The sequence below is a fragment of the Corvus kubaryi genome, unplaced genomic scaffold, assembly GCF_017639235.1.
Source record: "Corvus kubaryi isolate FWS band 111438036 unplaced genomic scaffold, C.kubaryi_AGA036_p1.0 37353, whole genome shotgun sequence".
In the NCBI taxonomy this organism is placed as follows: domain Eukaryota; kingdom Metazoa; phylum Chordata; class Aves; order Passeriformes; family Corvidae; genus Corvus; species Corvus kubaryi.
Genome location: NW_024581115.1, coordinates 5,800,198 through 5,822,149, shown reverse-complemented (window position 1 = coordinate 5,822,149; position 21,952 = coordinate 5,800,198). Strand labels below are relative to the sequence as shown.

Below are 21,952 nucleotides of genomic sequence, written 5' to 3'. Positions count from 1 at the left end.
ACCTCTCTTCATGCAGCCCTACAGTCGACTGGGTCAGAAAACTAAACTAGAAAACTAATTAGGCTGAAATAGAAGATTTTTCCCTCTCTTTCTTGCCTCTGCTTCAAATGTTTCCTGCAAGTTTAAACAAAAAGTAAAGAACAGAGCAAAAAAACAAAACCCCAAATATGAAGGATGCAGCCCAGATTGTGCAGCTCCAACCCTAATGAAGGCTCCCAGCCCAACATCAGCAGATTGGATATAACTCACAGACAAAATGAACCTCTCATCACCTACAACGACATCCTAATTTGGGACCAGCAGGCCCCAAGGGGTCTAGCCGGGAACAGGGAAGTCTCCTCCTCCCAACACGTCCCTGCCAGTGTTGAACAAAGACTTGTTCACTGGCCCAAAAGATCTGTTTGACTTGGAAAAATTAATCATGCCCAGAAAGCCAGTCTCCTTGAGACCAGGAGGCTCAATTCCACCTTTCATTAAACCCCTGCCCTTCTGGAATAACTGCAACTGAGGCAGCAGGGTCACATCTGATTCATACTGTGACTGGGAATGAAACCTGAACCGCAGGCTCAGATCATTAATCCTGTTATCTGCTGCCTCCCTGCATCAATCCAGAGAGGAGGAAGCCTCTTTATCGCGGCTCTATGCCTCATGATGAAATAATTCAACTGGATTAAATCAGCTCTTTGGGTGCATCAATCACGCCATTGTCCCTGGAGCAGGAAGTTTCCTCCTTAGCCTTTAGCCACCTCTGCCCTGACCCATATTCCAAGGACTTCCCTGCACATTTCGCTCACGTCTGTATTTCGCATTGACTTACACAAGCAGTTGTGTCCCGTGAGCAAGAGCAATAAAAAAAAGCTAATAAACAATAAAGTTAATAACTCTTAAAGTCATGCAAGATGTAAGAGATACAGACAGAGAGATGCCTGGTGAGATTTTCATTAGAAGCAACTTACAACTTGCTGAGATTTCCTCCAAGTAGGGTGTTGAACAAAGCCTTGGCATTTTGAAACTACCACTGAGCACCTGCCTGAATTGAAATCTCACTCAGGAACCCAGATCTCCAGAAAAAATGTTGAATTCCAGTAGGACTCAAGTGGTATCAGATGCTGAATCTCTCTCCAAGGCAGCACTGGAGCAAGATACCAGTCAGATACATTGTCCATGTGATTTCTCAGCTAGAGCCTGTGGGTAAGAACTGGGAAACTCAGGGACCAGAACAACTAAACGGGACAACAACGACTCTAGTTCTTTGTTAAAAACCAATAGAAGCATTGGGATCTCCAAAGGAGAAGCTTTTAATCTTAAACCCATTTCTTGCCACGGACATGACAGCAAAATCCACATCCCACTTTATGGCTCAGTTGCTGTGCTTTGAGAGATCAAAAATCAGACAACACAGGAACAATTTTTCCCTCAACTTGTAACCTGTGGGGCTTCTGCTAAGCTCACAGGACGAGTCTGGGGGCGTCAGTAGGGACTGCTTGTTCAGCAGTGCTGTAAGAGGTACAGAAAAAGCACAGGAGCAGCATTTTCCCTGGGAACTTTGCACCCAAAAACACTGGTGTTGTCCAAGCAGGAAACGCGGCCTTTTTCCCAAAATTAGTCCAGAAATATCAAGGAACCCTCCTGCCCCTGACTAATCCCCATCTGAACTCACATCACGGAATCAATTGTTTCTCTTTAGCAGAGATGTGGTGCAAAGGGACTCTGGGGGAGGGGAGCAAAAGTGATCAGAAAGGATCAGCTGTTGGGCTGTGTGGGATTTGGAATCTGTACGTGAACTTCACAGTAACAAAATAGGCTTTCCATGGCATTATTTACGCTCCTGATGCAGAGATAAACCACCACTTCCTTGCATTACCCTCTTCCAAGTGAGAGCAGTGAGAAACATGACAAAAAGGCATTCCCATTTAAATTCATGCTCTTTTTCCCCCTCTCCCTCTCACAAACACACATTTGCTTTGAGCCTCAGGTTAACAAAAACCACAAAGCCCCACTTATCCAAAACCACAACATTTTCCTTGATTTGGGGTCAAAACTGACAAGTTCTGCCTGTTTTCCTCTTGCAACCACCAGACTTCTCAGGTTCACTCTCAGAGCACCTCCGTAACACTGAAAAGTTCACAGACCTGGCACAAGTTTGGGATTTATTATTAAACCTGCCAGATTTCAGGTTTGATTTATGACTCTTTCACAGGGCCCCGTTATCGAGTAGAGACAGGCCCTGCACTGCATGCTGTGAGGCGTTCTCAGAGCTATAAACCAAAGCCAAAAGGGACCACTTAGAGCCGGTCTGCCCCACGTAGAAATGCAGAGCAGCCGCCACCTACCAGGACCAGGGGTGTAGCTTTTAACAATACTTCTGTATTTTCTGTTTCTGCAACTTTCTGTGGTTTCTAGAGGCTCATTGCAGCAGAAAGGACACTGTGGAGTAAAGGAAAGGGCAGGGACACCCCGTCATGCCCTTGGTTCTCTCGTGGCTTGGCCTCTTTCTGCAGTGATGCTGAATGGTGCTGCCCAGGGAGGTGAAGCTGTTCCTCTTACCGGGGTGTGAGTTTCAGAATTTCTCCCCTGGTCAGTGCATTTCAGTTTTGTCCATGACCACAGCATTGCTTTTCTCACTTTGGTTGAGAGAGATGACAGCAGTTTTCCATTCAGCCTCGTGCCCCCACACTCAGCAATAAGGCTCTTTTCCAGCTCCCCCCAGGACACCCCTAATGTCCAGGGACAAGGCAGGACTCCTGCAGCATTTCATGAGCACTGCTGCTTCTGGGTACCTGCCTCCTGGATCCAAAAGTCACAACTTCAAGCACTTCCCCAGGATTATAGAAGTAGGGAAGGGTGGTGCACACACAGCCCCATCCTTGAACACCTGTCTGCAGATGGAGGCAGAAAAATAGATAAATTTAAAACCCACCCCAAAAACCCACTCAGTACTTCTGTCACTATGACCCACAACAGAAACAAAAATTGGGACCAACTGACATTGTCCCAGGAGATAAATCTCCATTTATGTGAGCTTCCAGAGGTCTTGGAGAGATTACAGAAAGTGTGGAGAGGAAATAGTAAAAAGCACACACAGGAAACCCTGACGCGGTGTCGCTAAGCCATATGGTCAACATAAAACATTGAATACTTTTGTTTGGATTTGCAATGTGACATTTATATTATTTTTATACATTTTATGTGTGTGTGTATATATATATCTATATATATAAAAGATAAATATAATTTATTTATTTTACGTTTTAAACTCCGAGGATGTCAAAGGCAATCTGCAGAGATGAAGGGCGATTTACTGCCAAGGTTTCAGGAGCAGTCCCAGGGGCCCCGTTCACAGTTATAACAACACATTTTATCTCTGCACAAGCAGGAAGGGGGGGCGTAGCGAGACGGAGGGGCGGAAGCAAGAGCTGGCAGTGAATCAGATGATGCATATTAGGGAGATAATAAGGAGAGATTACACGCTTGGCAACTGCTCTGCGCTGTGCCCTCGGTTTGTAAAGCTCAGGTTCCCCCGCCAGGATTCCTCGCTGTTCCACAGTGCCTCCGGTAGTTTAGTCTAAGAGCACATCCCGCCAGGAAAAGCTGGTGTGGCCAAGGCACCTCGTGCTCCCTCTCCCTTCTCAGTTTCGGCGAAACTCTCATCTCCAGGAGAGGATCAGCACAGGCCCGGAGAAGCACTTCAGTCCCAGCCCTTCACAACTTCCGAGGACTCCAAGTGCTGCACATCCAGCTCTCCAAGTGGGTGGTATGCCCAGCTGCCAAGTTCTCATGTTGAATAGTATCATTCCAGCACCAGGGGTTTTTTTCTTTTTTTTTCAGGCAAACAGCTGCACGGCAGACATGCACAAGGGCTCAGCAGGAGCCGTCACCATCAGGTAGCTGCCCTGCCTCTAACAGTGCAAACTGCTCATTTAGGGTGGGGTCTTGGCCAGGCAGCAACACAGTGGAAGACTGTCTCCAGTTCAAAGTGGCTGGCACTAAGAAATTCTTAATTTAACAGCATTGCTTAATAGGAAAGTAAAAATATGACCCATTCAAAGTTATTTCTACGTTTCCTTGTTCACCTGAAGACAAGGTGGCCAAAGCTTCATAAATTACTCAGGTGAGCTCCAAATGTTGCATTTCATTTCTTTCATAGAAGGGTTTGAGATGGAAGGAACCTTAAAGTTCATACAGTTCCACCCCCCAGCCTTGGGCAGGGACACCTTTCACTAGACCAGGTTGCTCCAAGCCCTGTCCAATCTGGCCTGGAACACACCCACAGATGCAGCATGCACAGCATTGTGCAGTTCTTTGTACAGCAACTCTCAATCCTGGCTCCCTATAAAACTTCAGAAGCTCTAAAGGAACAGCACTTGAGTCCAAAAACCATTTTCTGACTTACCACAGTGACTCACTATTTTCGTTCCAGTAAATGGTCACAAACTTGTTAGGTTTTGCAGATGCTCTCCGGATCCTTGCAAGCATCACTCTGCCCTTTTGCTTTGGCACTCGAAGGTTTCTTGCAGCAAACCACAGCGCCACGTGCCCAGGAGGGACCAGCTAAACCCATCAGTGCTAACAGACCTGTGGTGACCGTGGGAGCAAACAAAACATTGTCCCTCCTCCACTGTGAGGTTTGTCCGCTTAGTTGTCTGCACTAGAACCTTAATTAAGTCAGGTACAGCTGCAGGAGTAAAAGCAATGAATCAGCAAGTTCCCTTGCCACCAAACAATTCCCAGCACAGAGCAACAAGTGTGGGAGGCAAGAGGAAAGAAACCGAAACAATTATTTTTAGTAATGATTTTTTTAGGTGGTATGACCCCAACTGCCCAAAACAGGAAGGTGATCAACACCACCATCTCCAGCAGCTGAGGCTGGGTCTCTCTAATATATATGCCAAAGTAGGAGATGACAAAACCAGGAGGTAAATTTCTTTGGCCAATGCTGGGAGCAAATATAACTAGGTGACTGGAATAGGCACTTTTGGACCTAAATTGCACAAAACCATGAAAATGCTCGAGTATTCACTTGAGCATGTGCTGAAACACTTTGCTCAATAGTTCTAATTTAGACAGATACAGGACTAACACTATTTAAACATCTTTTAGAAATGAGTAATAATTCATTTCTTTTTAGTTGTCTAGCTGTACAGCCTAATGAATGAGTTTTGTCCCAAATACATCCACATCCTCATCTGTTCTGTGTATTAATTCTCAAAAGGAGCTTCAGTAGAGGATTTCTTATCTATGCATTCATCGGTTCTAACTCCCTAGTGAGGTTATTCCTGAAGTTTTTAATAAAAAGAGACTTTCGATTCTTGAGGTCATGTTGCAAATTATATCTTCACTAATCTAGCAGAGGTCAAAAAATAAGTTGGAGCCAAAGAACATCTCTGTCTCCTTAGTACATGTGTGTCTCAAGGCTTTTAAAAATACACAGTCCTGCTGCTATAAATAGAGCGTTCTTCTCAAAGGTCAAAAGCTTTCAAAGTCCAGGAAAACAACACATTTTCTTTCTTTTTATAATTATTATGTGTTTTGTCTCCTCAGAAGAAGGGTGCACTAAACTGGGACAGGAATTGCTCTTGGGGGCAGAATTTCAACCCATCTATTTTTACACCTTCGGAGAGTTAACATGAACATCAGTGTCATTTCCTTTGTCAGACACTTCAGCAGCACAGCACTGAGAACAGCAACCAGACACTAACACAAGAAGAGAAAAAGAGCATTAAAAGTCAAGAGTGAAGAGGAACAGTTTTCCACTGAGCCCTCTTCAAGGACACGAGCGTGGGAAGGCACCATGGTAGGGTAAATCCCGTGCTTGAGGCTCTGATCAGTTCTCTTACATTAAAAGGTGCTTGAACATGTAGAGAACTGCTCACATGAGTTTGAAGAAGTAAAATCTGCTGAGTAAATACACAAAGACAACAAACTATGTGAAAAGAAATCCAAGATGTCAGCTGGTAGCTGAGATGTGAAGAGACCAGGGGATTCTCTGAAAAGGTGTTTCTCCACACAGTGGGCACGTATTCATAGCCTTCTTGGTTCTCCAGGCACAAGAATCCCTCTTCCATCTCCAGTACTTGGCCATTTCCTTGGAGATTGATGAAAAGAGCAACCTCAGTCAGTTCTCTAATTGGCCTTACTCAGGAGTGATCTCATATAGCAACTCATGTCTCTACATGCAGGATCTCTCCTTCCTGGTGAGGTGGAACTCTGCATGGAGACAGCTCTGGTGAATATTGCCCCAGGTTCTGCTTGCAGGGCTGTAGAATGAACAGGACCCTGCATTTGTGTGATACACAAATCCAGGTTTTATAAAGAAAATTTAGTTCTTCCAGGGATCAGACCTGCAAACAGCAGTGCAGTGCCCAGAGACTGGTTTAGCTTCTACTCTTGAACAGTCAAGATATAAAGCCTGGTTTGTTTTCAAAACAGTCCATAGAGTTCTGTCATGGGGTTTGATCATAGTCTCTGAATTCAGCCTAAAGTCAGGGAATCCAAACCAGGCAAGAGGTGCCATCTCCTTTTAGGTTACCACCACTTCTCTCTCAGGCTAAGCTTGACATGACTGATGAGGATGGTGGGATCCTTGAAATAAGGAAAGCATGTGCATTCTTCCAGAAGAGCAGTATCAGGACACCAGAGGTTTATTGAGGGACACGTTACTGTGCTGACCCATTGCTTTACTTGAGGCTTAAAAATGTCTCCTTTGGACCAGCCTGGGAAGGCTTACCTGCTTTTAGGACCTCAGCTTTTGAGGAGCTGCTCTACAATGTGATAATATACAAGCTTTCTTCAAGCTTTTCTGCTCCTGTACAGACACAAGGAGATGAAAAGGGTGTGGAGTGGTGCTGAGCCTCTGGAGGGGTCATTGACATCACGTGCAGTACTGGAGTGATTCGCACTGGTTCAAACCATCCTAGCCTGCTGATGAGCAGGCAGGGGTCAGAGGAAGTTGCTGTGGTCATAGAAACACATCCTTTGGGGTCTATCCTTCCTCTCCTTTCTCCAAGACACATTGAAGCTCTTGGCCAAGCCCAAAGCCATTTTTCCAACACCCTGAGCAGCGCTCCCCCCAGCTGCACTGCCCACCACCACGACTGCTTTGGAAGTGCAGCAGCAGTGCAAGGACTGCATTTGGGGAGCTCTCCTAGCAGAGCCCTTGGCAATGTGGACCACGTGTGAATTTTACCAGTCCCAAGACCAGAGCTCATTATTCATACACACACCACCTCCTTCCACATGCTCAGACATCTTCCCCCAAAAGCCCTGTCAGCTTTACGCAACCTCAGCAGCTCAGTTGCTTCACAAAAGTTAACACCCAAGGGCAGTATGGATGTAACACCTTGAACATTAGGGAAGTGTGAAAGTGAGGTGCTTTTCCCAACCTTCCTCCTGCACCAATTCTGCCCTGGCCAGTCCCTCCAGTGAAAAACTATCTCAGCAGGCCAAGGGAATGCCTCCCAGGCTCAGAGATGGTCCCTGTAGTGGAGACAGCAGTATCCATCCCCAGCATTGCTTTTGCCAAGGGTCACCTCAGTGAAGTCTTTCCCAACTCCATTCTTGCCCTGCCACAACAGCAATGGGAGCTGTGCCACCACCAGTGGCACAGGCAGGGCAGAGGGAAGAGGTGGCACCTGCCTGTTGAGAGCATCAGGAAGCAAAAGCTATGAGCAGCCACCATACACAGGTGTGGGAGTGGGAGAAAAACAAGACAAGGTAGGAGCAGAGCTCAAAAGGACCTGCCAGAGCAAAGCCAGACCTTCTGCCAGAGCAAAGCCAGACCTTCTGCCAGAATATCCCCACAAGCAACTCAGCACATCCCATAGGACAAGTTTCAGTCTAAGGGCAGGGTGAATCTCACCCTGGGGATTCTGCCCCTCTGCTTCCCTCAGGTGAGACCCCACCTGTAGAGCTGCCTCCAGCCCTGGGGTTCCAGCACTGGAAGGACATGGAGCTGCAAAAGTGAGTCCAAAAGAGGCACCAGGATGACCAGAGGGGTGGAGCAGCTCTGCTGTGAGGAAAGGCTGGGAGAGCTGGGGTTGTTCAGCCTGGAGAAGGGAAGGCTTTGGGGTGACCAAACTGTAACCTTCCAATACCCGAAGGGAGCCTATAGAAAAGATGGAGAGAGACTCCTTACAAGGGCCTGCAGTGACAGGACAAGGGGAATGGCTTCAAACTGACAGAGAGCAGATTTAGACTAGATATCAGGAAAAAATTATTTAATGTGAGGTTGGTGAGGCCCTGGCACAGGGTGCCCAGAGCAGCTGTGGCTGCTCCATCCCTGGAAGTGTCCAAGGCCAGGCTGGACAGGGCTCAGAGCAACCTGGGATAGTGGAAGGTGTCCCTGCCCATGGCAAGGGGTGGAATAGGATGATCTTTAAGTCTCTTCCAACCCAAACCCTTTTGGGATTCTGTGACAGTGGTGTCCATCCCCTACCACCCACAAAGAGCCTTGACTCTTTCCAAATCTTATTTGTCTTCTCTGCTCAGCACTGACAGCACCCATGGCAGCACCATGGCACCCATCTCACAAGGATGTGTGGTACTGTGACATGGGGTCAGATAAAATCTAGTAGTTAATCCTTCCGTGAGACTTACATATCTATAGCATTTTCTCTACCAAAAGACTTCCAAAACCACACAGTCTCTCCCTGCCATTATATCTCTTTCAGTAGCCTGATCTTTCTATGTGAGTGGGGAAAAAAAAAATTAAAAATCCACCTTTCCCCTCCCTTTCCAAGCAGCAAGTCCAGCGGGAGATCAAAGCACACAGTAATTTAGACCATGGAATAATAAAAGTCAGTGAGAACAGCGTGCTGCTGACAGGGGAGTTGTGCCATGCCACAGTGGGGAGGAAGGCTCAGGCAAGCCAAGAGCTATTCCCTGGAGCTGAAGAGACCAAACAGAGCAGGAAAAGAGGGAGCTCTTGTTTAAGAAAGTTCTAATTTTTTTAAGAGGATCCATGGATCAAACCACAAAGCCAGCAGTACGAATATTTATGGGGTCAAACTCAGCAATCCCATACCCCATAAAATTTTCCACTGGCTTTAATAGGTACTTTGCCTTCTTTTTGGTAGAACCCCCTTATCACCACGGCACTGTGGAGTGTGGTTGTCTCCTCCACTGCATGGACACTGAGCCTTGCATCTGGAGCAGCTTCAACTTTTTGTGCATCAATTCTCCTTTTTGAGCTTCCCTCAGACACAGCTTGTGTAGGTGGAAAAGACTTCTGGAATCTCCAGATGGAGAGCAAGAGGAAAACAGAGCATGCACTGTAGAAGGTGGCAGGTCCGAGTTGATGCTCCTTCTTCGGTTTGCTTAGGAAAACCTTGGTTTGTTCCCAGCTGGGAGCAATTGGCCATCACCCAAAACACAATGAAATGAGAATAGCTGAATAAACCAAAAGTCTCCTGACACCAAATAGAAAAGAAAATCAAGCTGCAGGACAGAGTCAAAAATAACTTCCCAGTTCGCCAACAGCCCAGTCGCCACCTCCAGCTGAGGAATCCTGCCAGCCACGCATGCTCATTCCACATGAACTCCTCATCTGACAGAGGAGGGAAGGAAGTGACAGCTCCACAGCTGCCAGCCAAGGGCTAATGGGTTAATGATCCACCTTTAATATTGCACATGGAAAAAAAGAGTTTTCCTTGGCCTGCCACACATCTCAGGAGATTCGCTGCTGCATCCCTTTCCTTCCTCCTCCAACCTCCGCTACCATCGCGCCAAGAACGTGGTGAATGGAGCAAGCCTGCAGAAACACTGGAACGACAACCCCTGGCCAAAGGACAATAATTTGATCGAGTGCTCATCAGCACACTTTCCTCAGGCTGCAGAAACAGCTGGGGCTTTCTGAGGCTGCTCTGGGAGCCCTCCCTTTTGGCCAAGGCAAGCAAGGCCTGGTGTGAGGGTTCACTGCTGCCACAGAGGTGATCTGGGGGGCTGAAGTACCCCAGAGAGCCAACACAACCACTGCACACGTGCTCCAGGAGGAGCCCGGCCCCACTTCCCTTGTTCTGCTGGAAGGGTGGAAGCAGAAACACCCAAACAAAACAAGCTCCAAATTTGGTTCTGACCTTATGATTTGGACAAGGTCATCTCCTGTTCCTCCCTCACAGGAGGAGAGGAAGGTCCTCGTCACAGCTTCTGAGGCGCTGCCACTGCTCGCAGCAGACACACAATGATCAGAGTTTGGTTCCTGGTGTCCGCCAGGGCCTCTGGTTTTGGATTCAGCAAAAGAAGCAACCAGCCCAAAGCTGAACCAGCCAGACTCAAGCCAACCCTCTACTGAGGTTAGAAAACATCAAGCTAGCGTATTTTTTTGTCATGCTTTATTTCAGCATTTTTGCACATCTCTGTATTTTGTTGGCTTTGGCAGGTACCTGAAGCCATAATACTGCAAGAGAAGCTGATCTCTTCATGCTCCATTCTGGCAAAATCAAGGAGCAGTGGAAACCTCATACTAGTTGCTTCTAATTTTGTGAAATTTCCAGATCTCAGTCTGGACCAAGAGCTTCTAATGAGTTTGGATAAACTCTGAATAATCCTCTGAACTCTCAAATGTCTCAGGGAAACAGTCAAATATACTATCTGGAACTTTGGAAGATGCTTCAGAGTGCAGCGTTCCTGGATCAGCACAAGTATTAGAGATGCAATAACCATTGCATGCCCATGACTTGCATTAAAATTAAAAAAAAGAAAGATAGAGAAAGAAAAAAAAAATACCCACACGTGTTTTTACTAAACTTATGGGAAAGAAAGGTAACCCCAATTCTCTCATTATATACCAGCCTAAACCTGCAGAGGAGTTCACCAAGGCACACCAGAAAAGTCAAACCAGATTTATCTACCAGGCTTAAAGAAGGGAAAATATGAATGACAGCTCCTTTCTTAAAAGGGAAAGAAAAGAAACATTAACTCCTGGTGTTAAAATGCTGTAAAACTGGCTTTTGACTCAGCACAGCATAATGCTGCTTGTAAATGGGGTAATTGGTTTGTGTGAGGTCATGAAATGAAGCATGCCTGTTCCTGCCCATTGCCTGAAGCACAGTCAGCTGCAGGAGGACACAATACTTGCACAGCACAGGTGAGGGCAAAAAGACTCAGGTATCATGCAAAATAAGGGATAAAAGGTATTAATAAATTTAAGTGTGTGAAGAGCTAAATATCCGAGAGCTTGAAACTCCCTTACCCTTGGAGGTGACACTGTGCTTTCTAATCCCATCCCTCTTCAGCAGCGCAGTGATCAGCAAGTGCATAGAGTCCCCTTCTGCTTTGCCACCTTTCTGGGTTGGAGGTCCTCAGCAGACCCAGACTGCAGCAGAACTGAGCGTGCAGAGAGCAATCCTGTGCTGGAAGTGAGACACACAGATGTTGGACGGGTGGCAAAGCACAGAGAACGAAACACACAATGTGGTTCAAACATCCAGACACCGGGAGAGCTGCTGGAATCCCTTCTGTTTATGTTTCCAGACATCTCCATCAAGTAGGGGGTAATTAAACACTACAGCAATTGGGTGATAGAATGATTTATTTTTAAAGCACCCTCACAGCCTGGGGCTTTGGGAAGCACATGGAGACGTGAACATTTCTCCAAAGAGGAAAAAGAGCAGAGCACTACATGGAACCCCAACTGAGGGCAGGCAGAGGTACAGGAAGGAGAAGTGAGCAATAGGCCAGCATGGAAAAGTGACGCAGCTCCTTATTTCACTGTCAGCTCAGGCTCTTTAATCTTTGCAGGCTTTATTTATGAGTTCAGAGAAAGAAGGGAGTGGTGCCAAAAAATGTGAAAAGAAAATAAAATTACTTATTTGAATAGGAAACGTCCCACGGAAAGCAAAGTCCAGCATGCAGAGAAGGAATCACGGAGACCATAACCACAGATCAGTGGACAAAAATAAAAGAACCAAACCAAGATGGAAGAACCTGCCCAGGGTCACCATGGCAGATCTGGGGTAGAGGTGAGAGAGGTTTTTCCAAGCTTCTGTCTGTTTATCAGCTGCATTTCCCCAAAAATTGCTGTTCCCTGGGTTCCCTGGTTTTAAGAGAGAAGAGAGCAAGGGGAAACAGAGAAGTGCGCGATCATAAGAGCTGTGACAAGAGACAAAGGACTTATTCCCAAAGGAACAAACAACAGGGGCAAAGGCTGCAGGAGAGATGTTGCAAAAGCCATTTCTACCTCCACAGCATTGAAAAGTAAAGGTCCAAAAACATGAATGACATGGGACCATTTGGCTTCAGGAGCTCTCTGGTCCCTGGATTTCTTTTCTGGTCTTGCTTGTCCTGAAGCCCTTCCCAGAAAAATCATGGAAGAAGGAAGGAGAGAGCAGGCTGACCATTTGAAATACACAGAGCACCAAGGCATCCTCTCCTGCCACAGAGGTCAGGAGAGCAGATCCTTGAAGCCAAGGACCATGGGAATTCAGCTTTACATCCAGGCACGCTTCAGTCCGTTTATTTTACATGTTTATTTAACATCTACATGAATCAAGGCAATATTATTTCATTAAAAAAAAGAAAGAAAAAAAAAAAGAAAACTTGGCTTCATTTATTCAAACATTTGGACAAGGAAGGAAGAAAGCCCAGCTCAGGATTTGGCTGGGTGGAAGAATAGGAATAGGCAGTTATTACCCTGTTGTCAGTGGTTCAAAACCAACCCGATTGGAGGAACTGAAGCAATTTTCATCTGGCAGCTGTTGGAGGAACCTCCCTAAAAGGAGTCATGGCCTCAGCTCAGATCCAAGCAGATAAGAGTCCTGCAAGGACAGGGAGCAGGACAGAGCCTTAATTTTTTCCTGGAGAACAAGAGAAAACGATGGACTTTCTGTAGGTTTGAGTGTCGCAGTGAGAAGGTGTTCACACAGCTCCTTCAGTGCCCATTCCAGACAGAAGGAAAAGTCAGACCTTCACTGAACCTATCCAGACCCACCACGCTTTTACTTACCTGGCATCTCCCAAAACATGTCAGTGCCCAGAATAACAAACACCCAGAGCAAAGGCTGGTCAGGGAAACACTGCTAAAAGCTGCAGAATAATACCAGCAGCACGAGGTCATAAACTAGAGCTGCCAAGGCATTAAAACAAGCAAGGGTTGTTACCCCTCCCACTCCTCTCCTCTCCTCAGAATAACATTAAACACCAAGGCAGCTGCAGAAGCCATATTTTTCTAGGCAATTCCCAAAGCTGCTACCACGTCTTGCCTTTAAATCAAGGCTGGATGGGTTTTTGGAAGATGCGCTTTTGTCAAATGCAAGTTATGGGGTTCAATAAGGGTTGAAATTCTCTGGCCTGTGCTATACAGGAGGTCACAGCCTGGATGATTTAAAGTCTCTTTTGGTTCCAAAACCTATGGAAAGAGCTACGAAGCCTCCTGCCCCAGAAATAAAAGAATAAACAGCAGCAAATAATAAAATTGTCAAACACGGACAGCCTTCACCCACAGAACAGCCGTGAGCAAAATGAAGGCTCTTTGGCTCTGTTCATTAATCACAAGGATTCAGATTCATTACTGAGGTCTTTTCTCCCACTTTCCAAATGAAGCAAGGTTTATGGAGTCACACTGCACACTTGCTCCGTCCTATCCAGTGTTCGGGCCTGTCATCCACATCCAACAAGGAGTGCAGGTCTGGGATATTAACTTACTTCACTTCTGGCAAAAGAAAGTAAGTGGGTAGAAGGAAAGAGAGCTCGATTGATATCCCCAGTGAAAGAAAGGCAGTAGCATAAAAATCAATCCTTTGCACACCAGGAAAAACCTCTGGGAGCAGGGGAGGAGGTTAGGCCCCCCCCCTTGGGGAGGGAAAACCTCTGGTCAGGATTTTCATACCCTGAGGAACCTATTCCAGCAACATTTCATACTGGCCTGGATTTTCTGACTTCTAAGGACAACAGAGCTCATGCCGTAGTTTTAATACAATTAATAAAACTCCAACGAGCCACTAGACACCAATCAATGGTAAACTGAGCCCTAGGAGTTTCAGAACTCACAGAATTACTTTTATTTATGGCTAATAAGCCACAGCACGGATGGCAGAGCTTCAAAGCAGTTCACAAGCCCCTCCATCACACAGCCTGCAGTGTGGATACCACTGGGAGTGTGGATGAAGCTGGGGCCAGAGCCCCTGCAGCCCCCTGTGTACGCACTCCTAATGAGCAACAGAGCTTTCTGAAGGGTTTATATGGTCTCCACCAAGGCAGGACCTAATTTAATAGTTTATTCTCTCCATTTTCTTCTGGGGAGCAGATCACGGGGAGTAAAAACCGCCCCAGTGCCATTTAGAGCTTCCCATGTGTTGGTTATTGTTATAGTTTTACTCTCGTTGCTCGGGCACCCTGTGCAGAAGGCAGAATGTAAAGAATTCCTGCAATGACCTCATCCTCTGGTTGGCAGGCACTGCTCTCGCTGTGTCCTCGGGTGGAATTCATCATGAACTGGCTTTTGGTTGTGTCCCTGTATATGCAACACCAGTGACATCAGCGTAGCTGTGGGAGCAGTGGTAGCTCACAAGCACTGACTGCAGAGGCCTGAGAAAGCCAAATGGTGATTTATATAAGATACTGTATAAATTTCACTCCCACCCCTGTGCCATTTAACACTAAGAATTAAAATACCTTTTTATTTAGTATAAAATCAGATAGGCCTTTCATCGGGGATGACACCACAGTAGTTCTACATGCCTGGGTTCATCACTGCCTTGACTAGAAACCCCAATGAAATCCGAGGATTAAGTGTATCTTTCTGGCATAAATCCAGAGTGAACTTTGGGAACCTGTAGGAAGGCCCAGGGTGGGTTCTGACATGCAGATCACCCAGGACAAACAGGTGTCAGTGGGTGCAGGTTCACTCCAGGGCTGTCCTGTAGCCAGCACAGGACAAGCACATTTCCAGAAGAGAAACAAAGAGCTCCTAACAAATGAAATATTTTTTAAAATATTAACACTTGTGTCGAACCTGCACCCCATGATTACTCTACTTCACAGTCAAAGCTAAACTTATTTTCCAGAGACAATACTGCTTTGAATCCAACATTAATTCCAGCACCTCTGAAATCCCAATAATTTGGTGTGTTTATCTGAGTTGAGAAGATTTAATGAATCTGTCTGTGGCTGTTGATACCTGTAATTTTTGCTAGTTTGCTCCATCAATATACAGTCCTATCTGCTTTCAACTAGGGTCAAATCCAGTTTTCTTCACACCAAATAATCTCAACAAGTCTTCAGAAAATCCATTCTGGCCAGCTACTATGGAAAAACCTGGGTTCACCTGGAACTGATGAATGAGTAAAATAAACTGTGAATGGGACAGTCAGGAGCAATGCGTTCCAGGGAAAAATCTGTCATTTTAACAACCAGGTACTGGAATCAACCCATGATCCTCTTCCAGGCTGGATACCAGGCTGAATCAGCTGCTGCAAAGGCACAGTCCTTTCTTATTCCAGAGTTTTCCCTCACTAAACCTAAGTCAAGAATTCCCCATCACCTCCACCCCAATGTTTTTCTCATTTGGGCTCTCATTCCTGTATCTGTAAAGCCCAGCAGGAGGATCATTCCAAGTGCATTATATTTAGATGCTGGATGTGAGAAACCAAGTAGTTTTCCTTCCCTGAGCCCCTCCATATGCAGAGCTCTGCTGGACTCTGCTGTGCCCATCCCATGGGCTGGCAGGTGTCACTGCTGAAGGCAGCACAATCTTCCTACAATCTTTTCCTTTACTGAGTTTCAAAATATGTTTAAAACCCTTCTGATGTGACTAACTTATTGGTTCCACATCAAGGTGTGGATTTATGGTTTGTTTAGCCCAATACTTAAATGCCTTCTCTGTGCATTTATACCCATGTAGAAGGGAGGGGAAATTAAAAGAAAAATCAGTGGAAAATGAAAAAGTTCTAGCACTGCTGAGAAATAATCCCCTCTCCATTGCATGATTCTGACATAACAGATTGGGCTTATCCTCATCCTGCCTTACATCACAGCCTCTGAAGCACAGCACACACATGCAGGATGTCCATTGCAGAGCCAGAACCACGTGACAAAATCTCATCCATCGGTCCCTTGCCATGTAGCTTGGCCATCTGACCAAAACCATGTGTCCTCATGACTCCAAGCAAGGACAAAAGACCCTCTCTGCAGCCCTCTGGCCGGGACCAAGGTCCCTGTGTGGCTGGCACACGCTGGGCTGTGCACGGGCAGACCACTGCAGTCGTCAGGGAACCAGGGCTTGGGTTCAAATTAAAAAACAGAGAGAAACTTCCAAGCCAAGAACAACAATACAGCTGGAAACAGTGCAATGCTTCACACTGAACAAACATGAGATAATTTACCAGAGCACTGACTCCAGCTCCTTCCCGAGATAGCACTGGCGGCACCTCTGAGCACACCAGACAGAAGCAGCAGAGGGGAGGGTAGGTAGGGCATGGAGAGGGAAATTCAACCAAAATAGCCTTTTAGAGTGAATTAGACTAAACCAAAACAAGGACAGAGGGCTTGGAGCTCCCTTTGAGCTTTGTTGCTGACTGCAAACACAGTGCACTTAACCCAAAGGATATCAGCAGAAGACAGGCACTGGAATAACATGAGTGCAAAAAAAGACAGAGATGTATAAAGACACGCACACTGCCCTGTCTCACTGTGCCAGGGTGCTGGACATACCCATCCTTGAGGAAAAGTGCAGCTCAGCTAAGTCTTTTCAGCTTGCTGTAGGTCACTCCTGTGTTTAATTTCATCTCAATTTCAATTTGTCCTGGTTCTGTTGTTGTGCAAAATTTGGCTTGAATATAGGAGGATTCCAAACAAAGCTCTGTGGAGAGCATTTACAAGTGAAGAATGAAATGTAAACAGAGCTGCCAGTGGTTTCCAGTGTCCCAACCCCTGCCCTTTCCTGTCAGAGGAGTAGCACGAGGCATCAGAAACCCTCAGAGATGGCCCACTTATTGCTAAACACCCCTTACCAGCTCTAATGTTCCTGTAAGGATCAGGGAGTTTGGATACTTATCCTAACCACATCTCAGGGTCTCTCTGTCCACTCACTGGAATTGCAATGGCATTACAACTGAGTACAACTCACTTATCCACACACCACGACAGCCAGACTCAGCCCCGTGCTGCCTGTGCCACCTCCTCTCAAGGGTCACAAGACCCTTCAGGCACCTCAGCAACGAGTCCCTTGCTGCTGGGCTTGTATTTGTGCTTAAAACAAAATGTGATGAAAAGAATAAAAGCTCTACTTTTTCTCCCTACTTGGGACTTTTCGCTTCTTTAACAACTTCTTTATTATTTCACCAAATCACCCGTATCTCTTTACAAGTAAATATAAGCTGTCCCTTCACGAGGGGGTGGGGGAAGAGAGGACACTGTTTTCCCTCGGCAGTATCAGTTTTCAGTGTGACACACAGTTCACTGTGGAAAGCAAACAGCCCTAATGAGAGTGGCTGTGCAGTTGCTGCTCCCTGTGTCAGCTACTCGGCTCCCGGGAGCAGCCCCAAGCCCTCAGCAGGGTCAGCGCCAAGGAAATGGGGAGCAGGACATGTCCCACGTCCCTTGCAGCTCCCAGTCCCTCCCAGCAGACCCTCCTGGCTGGGGGACAGTGCATGTGCCAAACCTGCTGAGGCTCCAGCCGAGCTGGGGTCACTGCACCCACTGCTGTGTTTACACCACATCAAAGGGTTGAGAAACGACGCTGCCTGGCTCTACATCCAGAGTGGTGCAGTGCCAGGGACACAGATAAAGCTGTTTTCTAACTTAAGATGATGTTTGGATGGGAGGACAAGGCTGGGGCATTTCATCAAGCACCTCAGGCTGGGTTCAGCCCTTGCAGGGGCACTTCAGGTGTCCGTACACTGAGGGGGTCAGCGTGTCCTAAGGAAGCTGTAAGAGTAGCAGCCTAAAAGAACTCCACCCACAGAGCTGGGCAAGCAAGCTCTGCAGTCTTTGGAGCACCCCTAATCCCACTGACCCCAGTCTGCATCCCCATCTGCATCCCAAATGGACCCTGCTGGGCACTGGAGCACTTTCTCAAATCAATTTTTCCCCGCTTATGAGAGAGAGGTCTGAGTGGGCACCTTCACACGCTGCTGAAGGCGAACCCCAAGGACAACCCTGCTCCAAAGGGTGAGCTGTAGGTTGCACGGTCCTGCCTATAAGCCTCCAGGACCCGCCCAATCCCAGGGTCCTGGAAGGGTGCAGAGATGGCCATCACCCCCTTTTCCCTCTCAGCTGGAGGATCAGAGTTCCTCCTGTCTGTTTGCTCACATGTGCCTTTTCTCAGGCTGCATTTTTCTTCTCACTTTTGACCAACAATCACCATTTTAATTAGACTGCAGCTCTGTTGCAATTATTTCCTTATATATCCTTGCCTTTTATCTGCCTATCAGAGAGCTGTCTATCAGATTTAGGACACCCCACAAAGCTGCTCCTCAGGCTTTGAGTGTCCCCATTGACTCAGGACAGGATCCCAGGCTGGGGAAACCACCATCAGATCCTCATTCTTCACCCAGCTTTAATTTACTCCTGACACCAGGAGTCCCAAGCTTCTCCTCTTTGCCTTCATTGTGGTCTGCAGCCACCACAACAGCTCAGCACCAGGGGCTGAGGGCGAGTGACACCCGAGGAGCGTTGCCATGGGCGCAGACGATTGTCCCTCTGGGTTCCCATGGCACCGGGCCAGACACGCAGTGGTGATGAGAGGGAAGAATACACACCAGCCAAGCTATTTGTAGCCCATCTAAGCATCTCACAAGTTAAACAGTTTGTCTTTCTTCCCCCTGGTCCCAGCACCCATCGAGCTCAGGGGGCTCCCCCAGCCACCAGGGCAGCAATCACAGTGCACAAAAGGCTAAATAATTGTCCTGACTGACCTGGAGACAAAAATAAAATTCAACACGGGTGCTCAAGCGTGGCCAAGGGCAGAATTTGGCTCCAACGAGCTGCCCATTGGCTGGTTTTCATTTTGCAACTTTTGGCATGAAGTCTTCATCTCGGCCCTTGCTGCAGGCAGGGGTAGGGCAAGGATTTGTGCCAAGGGCTGGGGTGCAGCAGGAGCCTCAGAAACCCATGGGGGAATTTCTCGCACCCTGGGAAGCACAAAACACAAAAGAGCCCTGGGGAGGCATGGGAAGAGGATTTCTCTAGACCTCACCTCACAACCATGGGAAGGACGTGGCAATGGAGACTCATCCCTCCAGCCAGGGACAGGCATGCATGGGACAGCTCCTGTCACCCTCTCCTTTGCAGGCTGACTTGAACAGAACAAGTAATTTGTCCGACCTGGGGTGGTTTTCAAAGACAGAGAATCTTCAACCAGCCCATCTCCACATGCCACAGGAAGGTTCCCTCAGTCTCCCTCGGCTGTGCCTGCAGACCACTGATCACTCTGCCAGAGATGAGGCTTCATCAGCTTCCAGCATCCAAGTTCTGCAGCATTTTAAACCCACTCTGATGTCGCATTCTGCTGGTGATGTCAGCCAAAAGATATTTCAGCAGAGGAGGGGAAAACAGCCCAGCAGAAGCTTACAGTGTGATCGAATCCAGAATAAACTTTGCATACAAATTAAGCATCTTCCTTCTTTAAACTGATCCCCTCCTTCTCCAGGCCCTCAAACTCATATCACTTCTCAGATCTCCCCACAAGCAGGGGAAATCAGCAGCTAGCCAGTCTGCTGGACATGGTGGTGAGAGCAAGAGGAATTAGTCTCCATAGTACATGAAAAGAATTAGGACTATTTAATCTCCTTTTCCCCTTATCAGTGGTCTCAAATATCCCTTTGAGAGGGAAAAACAGTGGAAATTCCTGCAAATCTTCCCTACAGTTAAGGAATTGACAAGATTTTTCAGCTTTTTCTCTCTGTGGTTGAAAAATTACTACATAAAGGAAACAATCTTTGGGGCATGTATAACTCACAATAGACTGAAACATTATCTTAAACTATTCGTCTGCTTCCTGCTTAAGTAAGCATATTAGGAATGTGTGTATATATTTCTTGGGCAGCTTAAAAATAAAAAGAAAAGAGGTATATAGCCTGTCCTGCTTTTGAGGAGCATGTTGTTTATGTTGTTATAAGCACAGGCCATATTTATAGCTGAACGCTCGTGAAAGTGCCGGCAGGCTGGGAAACGTTTGTTAGGTTTAATGATCTTTTATTTAACTGCTGCAGAAAAATGCATCCCTTTGGATTGATTCATGACATGAATTGTATAGAAACCTTTTTCCTTGAGAAAATAAAAACCTCAAAAGGTCAATCTGACATTTCAGCTTTCTCAAACATCCAGCAGAGATGTTCACAGAGCAAAATTCCCAGCCTGACAAGCTGGATGGGGTTAGGGCAGGGAAAGGATAAACCACGGCTAGAGATACTTTTCAGGACATAAAGCAGAGCCATTCAAATCACCTGGACTGGAAAGGACCCATCCTGCCCTGCAGCAGCCCCACTCCACAGCCTGTGAAGTGCACCACACTTCTCAAAGCATCCTGAGGCCGAGGCTCCACAGCCTGCAAGAAAGGGACTGACACTTCCTTTTGCTGTGTGGCATCTCCCCCGTTCTAAAAACAGGCTAACCAAGGCCCAGCCTGCCTCTCTCGCTCAGCCACTGAGTCAAAACCAGAGCTGAGAAGAGCTTTTCTCAGCTGCCTGAGCTGGCTGCAGCATCTCCTGCCACAGAGCAGCAGCTCCTCCTGCAACCCTCAGTCAGGGGGTCACCGGGTTTTACAGTTTGCACCTCTTGCCTTGCCAAGGTGCTGCATCTCTGCACTGCTGCAGAATCAGCTCAAGCCTGGGGCAGCCCCTCCCCAGCAGAGCAGTGGCCCATCACAGGACTCTGCAGCTGAGCTCCCAGCACTGCTCTGGGCTAGAGCATGTGCACACACATGTATGCACCAGGGTTTGCTGCCACAGGGGCCAGGGCTGGCTGAGAACTGCTTTTGTGGTCATGGAGAGGGAATGACGTGCAGAGACCTGCACCAGAGCACTCCCACGAAGCCAACTGCAGAGCCAAGCCAGCCCAAAGGGACCTGGTGCAGCAGGGGCTCCCCTGGCAGCTCTGCCCACACCATGGAGTGACCATCCCTGCAGCAACAGGGAGCAGCCAGTGCTCCAGCCAAGCACTTCCCTCTGCCTGTGGCTTTTTCTGAGCACCCACCAGTCCCATACAGAGCAATTCCACTGTAGGGCTGAGCACTAATCACTCATTAGGTGTTGTACAGGTCAACATAAAACACCCCCCAGTTTTTCCACATACAGTGGGGTGCTTTGTGGTGGGAGCTCCCAAAGCCCAGGACAGCAAACACCATTAATATTTCCCTTTAGAATCCCAGAATCAGTCAGGTTGGAAAAGACCCTTAAGATCATGGAGTCCAGCCATTAACCCAGCACTGCCAACCTACCTCTAAGCTGTGTCCCTAAGTGCCACATCCACCTGTCTTTTAAATCCCTCCAGGGATGGTGACTCCACCACTTAGGCAGCCTGTTCTAATGCTGATAGCCCTTTTTCCCCTAATAACCAATCTAAACCTTCCCCGGAGCAACTTGAGACTGTTTCTTTCTTCTTGTCCTATTGCTTGCTGCCTGGGAAAAGACATCAGTCCCACCTCCTTATGACCTTTCAGATAGCCTCCTATTCTCCAAGATAAACAAGCCCAGCTGCCTCAGAGTCTCCTCACATGACTTGTTCTCCAGATCCTTCACCATTTTCGTTGCCCTTCTTTAAACACTCCAAAATCTCTACCGGAGATGCCTCGGTTCATCATTGTTCTCCCAAAAGCAACAGCGGAAACACAAGTTTGGTACTTGCTAAAAATGCTTCAGAGGCAGAAAAAGAGGGGATTTGCTTCCAGAGATCACCCAGAAGAGTGGCATCAGAAGAGAGCAAACACTCATCACTTCTTTTCTCTCTCCCAGGGGTGGCTGTAGGTCTCCAGCCTCTGAGGTTTGCTTTGTACCCTGTGAGGGTCTGTAGCACTTGGGGA

At 47.2% G+C, this 21,952-nt stretch overlaps 1 long non-coding RNA gene across 8 annotated transcripts in view; it reads right to left on the bottom strand.

Annotated features, from left to right (window-relative positions):
• The window catches only part of LOC121666768, a 62,366-nt gene extending 50,982 nt beyond the window's left edge, over window positions 1-11,384 (bottom strand). For 2 of the 8 annotated variants that reach the window (XR_006016784.1, XR_006016787.1), the window contains exon 1: window positions 4,394-4,784. This is a non-coding gene — a long non-coding RNA (uncharacterized LOC121666768). Of the gene's footprint in view, window positions 1-4,393; window positions 4,785-11,188 lie in introns of those variants that run through there. The other 6 variants (XR_006016780.1, XR_006016782.1, XR_006016786.1 and 3 more) reach the window with 5 other exon arrangements.
• Between the last annotated feature and the right edge of the window lie 10,568 nt (window positions 11,385-21,952).